Raw genomic sequence first — 4,785 nt, forward strand, 5'->3', positions numbered from 1 at the left:
TCAACATGTTTAGCCAATGAGGTTGAAAGGTCTGCGAAGCTAAGCAGAGCAAGCAAAGTTAGCCTGCAAATAAGATTTAGGCGACTCTGGTCAAAAGAGTAGAGCTTGAGCGAGTGAAGCTGTAGAGATCAAGCCAGTGATGCCGGCCCGCAAAGAGAAGTAGAGGCTCTGGCCTGTGAAGCAGAACTTGATATGGTGAAGCTGTGAGCTAGAGCCAGCAAAGTCAACCCGCAAAGAGGAGCCGAAGCTCCGGCCTGTGAAGCAGCGCTTAATAGGGTGAAGTTGTAGAGCTAGAGCCTGTGACATAGGCCCTCGAAGTGGAGTAGAAGCAAAATGTGAGCGGGTGTTTCTGGTGGTTTGTGAAGGAGAAACGAGTGACAATTATAGAGCTTAAGCAAGAGGTGGGGTTGGCGCACGTAGTGGAGCAGGAGCATAAGGTGAGTGGTTGCTATAGGTGGCCCGTGAAGATCAAGCAACACGCATAACTTCCTTAACTGCAGCAAGCCATAGGTAAAGCATGCAGCGCACTCTATAAGCGTGCTGTTGTGTAGCAATGCAAGGCTAAGAACCAAAGCAAAGGGAGCTCAAAAATTATAGCATGTGTGCTGAAAGTAATAGGTTGAATAGGAAATTGAGAGCTTGACAACCAACTCTACTTATGACAAAAGCAACAAAGGCAATGCTAAGGCGGGAGCGAGGGTAAGTGAAAACTGCAAGCCCTTAGATGTGGAGCACAAGAAACGAAGGCAGGAGATGGCAGAGGTCCAAGCTACACAGGGTTTTGGTAAGCGAAGGCAAAGTCAACAAGCAGCCCATGGTAGGAAGAAAACACAAGCCGGCGGGAACGTAGGAGGAAGGACCAAGAAAAAGAGCAACACACGTGCTGGGTCTTGTAAAAAGCTTCAAGAAAGGTTAAAAACTAAAGGCCAAGGATTCAAAAGGAAACCAAGGCATAAAAAATCTATACCCAGGCCTACCGTGAAGATAAAACAAAGGTAAGGGGAAGCTTATTTTCAGAGAAGAAAAAGGGGCGGAGAGGAGTGGACATGGCAAAGGAAGGGTAAATAAAAGACGGTAAGAGCTACGCTATAACATCTATGACATCAATGCCATAAAATTAATGTATTTTATGCACTTTAAGCGAGCGAAACTTACCAAGAAAAAGAAAAGGTGCGAAGAGAATAAAAATGGGAGGGGGAGTGAGGAAAAAACAGGAGAATTAACACTAAACGCGTTTCGCTTTTATAAAGCTCATCAATAGTGTTAATTCTTTTACAAGGATTGGGGGCTTTTATATAAGGGTTGGGTGTTCCAAACTGAGGCCGGGTAGGAAGGTGAGGATTAAGAGGAGAGTAGAAGTATTCTTGGTACAAAGAAGTAAATATTGGCATCTTTATAAAGTACAGAAAAGTAAAGAAAGGTCTCCTTTGATACCAAGTGCACTATTTGGGGGATCTCATCAAGATAAGAGATGCTAGAATGATCTAGGCATAGCTTGAAAACTTTAGGGGGGAGAACCTATGCATAGCTTGCAAATTAGGGGGGAGAATCTATATTTATGGGAGGTACTATAAAGGGAGGAAAAAAAGCAAGATAAAATTGAAATCAAAATCATGACACCAAACCTTGAGGGGTTGGGGGCGGGGGGGGGGGGGGGGGGGGGGGAGAGGAGGGGGGTGGTTTAAAGAGGGGTGCGAGAGTTGGAGGTTAACATCTTCCCAACATTGGGCGCATTGAGCCAACAAAAATAAGGGGCTTGGGGAGGTGGGATAATTTGGGTGTGGTGTTAAGTTGAAGGGTGAGAGGGTTGATCAAAGTAGGAGAGAGATTGAGGTTGCGTGTAAAGGGTGAAAAACGAATTTTAACCACAAAGGGGGGTTCTCTTGTTTTTGGTTTCTTTATTAGGAGGGAGTCTCTGTTATTGTAAGAGATAAGGGAGAAATAGTTTTGAAGGAGAGCTTGAGGATAGCCCCTAGCTCTAAGACTGAGGAAAAATAGGGCACAAATAGTAACGAATCCTTCCAAGGAGCTCTCTCTAGTGATACATCTTTCTAACTTAGAAATAATAACCAAGAATCCCTGAGTGAAAAAAGGAGGGTCCCTTGAAGAAATGAATGTCAAGGATGGAAGCTTCTATGGAAGAAACGACTGGGGAAATTTTGATATGGTTTTGGAGTGGTGAACAGTAAAGTTTGAGGTTTTTTTCAAGACCAAGAGGGGAGCCTTAACAAACGCCAAAGGCATCATCAATGTATCTTTTGAAATAGAGGAGAGAGGGATGGGAGGGGAGGTTGATATTATCCTCTAAGTGACACAGAAAAAGGCAAGCATAAATGATAGCAAAATTGGAACCCATGGCAGTACCCTTGATTTGTCGCCAACATTTACCTTGGAAGGATATGTAGTGGTGGTTAAGGACGAGAGAGGCCAAATAAAGGATGAGACTTGTTTTGGGTGAGCAAAAATGGTGTTGCATAGAGTTACAGGGCAAGAAAACCTTGTTGGATGGGAATTCTAGGGTATAATGATTCGACATCAAATGTGAAGAGAAGGACATTAGAAGGAAGGACTAGAGAGGATAAGGGAGAAATAGTTTTGAAGGAGAGCTTGAGGGTAGCCCCTAGCTCTAAGACTGAGGAAAAATAGGGCACAAATAGTAACGAATCCTTCCAAGGAGCTCTCTCTAATGATACATCTTTCTAAAGTAGAAATAATAACCAAGAATCCCTGAGTGAAAAAAGGAGGGTCACTTGAAGAAATGAATGTCAAGGATGGAAGCTTCTATGGAAGAAACGACTGGGGAAATTTTGATATGGTTTTGGAGTGGTGAACAGTAAAGTTTGAGGTTTTTTTCAAGACCAAGAGGGGAGCCTTGACAAACGCCAAAGGCATCATCAATGTATCCTCTAAGTGAAGGCTGCTTCTTGGCGGACTCCTTTGTGTTTTATTGGACCCTTTACACTAGAGGCTAGGTGTAAGTCATGGTCTGAGTGAGAGAGGGACCTTGTGTTTTATTGGACCCTTTACCCTAGAGCCTAGGTGTAAGTCATGGTCTGAGTGAGAGAGAGAGAGAGTGAGAGAGAGAGAGAGAGAGAGAGAGAGAGAGAGAGAGAGAGAGAGAGAGAGAGAGAGAGAGAGAGAGAGAGAGAGAGAGAGAGAGAGAGAGAGAGAGAGAGAGAGAGAGAGCCATCAAATCTTGCCATAAATGCACGTTTCTTATTGTCGTGGTCACCCAAAATTTAAAGATTAAAATTACAAAGATTAAAGATTATTGTCGTGGTCACCCTTTACCCTAGAGCCTAGGTGTAAGTCATGGTCTAAGTGAGAGAGAGAGAGAGAGAGAGAGAGAGAGAGAGAGAGAGAGAGAGAGAGAGAGAGAGAGAGAGAGAGAGAGAGAGAGAGAGAGAGAGAGAGAGAGAGAGAGAGAGAGAGAGAGAGAGAGAGAGAGAGAGAGAGAGAGAGAGAGAGAGAGAGAGAGAGAGAGAGAGAGAGAGAGCTATCAAATCTTGCCATAAATGCACGTTTCTTATTGTCGTGGTCACCCAAAATTTAAGATTACCAAAGTGAAGGCTGCACCAACGACGAGAGCACAGGCGTCAGCAACATGCTAGCCCTGATTGTGCTTCTTCTTTGCCACCTTGTGGTCCACATTGTTGGCTTTGGAGGCATACACAATACTGTGTAGCTGGTGATGGACAACGGTCATGATTTCTGTTAAAGAAGTATAAATGTTATTAAGCTGGTGGAGGCGTTGGGGCAAGTGATTAGGATTGAGGGAGCTGAAAATTTCCGTAGAGCAAGGGGTGGATAATATATCGAAAGAAGGGAAATGAGGTGATGAGTAGCGATAGCAGGTGCGCAATTAATAAAAGCCAAAATGTAGATCCGACTTTGATGCACTCATGACATCTTCCTAACAAGGATGGCCACTACGCTCACGATGTTGGCTATCAAGGTCCTACATGCGCTAATGCTAAGTGGGAAAATTACCAAACTATCCCTCAAATTCCTTCACATTTGAACTAATTATGCTTGGTTGGATTTTACCATGGTTCTTCAAGGTCCAAGGTGGGGGGCAAGCCATCTTGGTCATCCATCTAGATCCATTACTGGCTGAAATATGCTCTTTACCTTGATTATCTAGAAGCGTTTTTGGGAACCTTGCAAGGAGAGCTATGCCACTTGAGAGCAGATCATTGGGTTTTACATTAAAGGAGAGCTACTGCTAGGGGTAGCAAAAGAGATGGAAATGCCAAAAAGAATGTGTTGGGACTTTCGCAAGACAAAGTGTTGATATGTGTGGTCAATATGCATGCAAAGTGTGGTGGACTTGTCTGAGAAGCTGCATTTATGCATGTTGCTGGTGAGAGAGAGAGAGAGAGAGAGAGAGAGAGAGAGAGCTGCAGCCCCTTCTGCCTTCACCATCGTCTGTGTGTGGTCGATATGTATGCTGAATGTGCTGAACTTGCCCCTTCCGCCTTCACCATTTCCTGTGTGTGGTCAATATGTATGCCAAATGCGGTGAACTTGCCCCTTCCGCCACCGTCATCGCGTGTGTGGTCGATATGTATGCTAAATGTGGTGGACTTGTCTGAGCGCACCAAGTCCTTGACGAGCTTTGGGCTGTTTTCAGCACATGGGAAGCGAGGGCCTTTCTCCAAATGCTGTCACCTACGCGTGCATCGTGAAGGCATGTGGCTCTATGCAAGCTAGATGCTATTGAAATGAGTATAAATCACCTGAGCATTCTGTTAGTCTTGGATGGTCATGCATGGTCCACATTAG

Source organism: Adiantum capillus-veneris, chromosome 3, assembly GCF_014529385.1.
Source record: "Adiantum capillus-veneris isolate H3 chromosome 3, ASM1452938v2, whole genome shotgun sequence".
Taxonomy (NCBI): Eukaryota; Viridiplantae; Streptophyta; class Polypodiopsida; order Polypodiales; family Pteridaceae; genus Adiantum; species Adiantum capillus-veneris.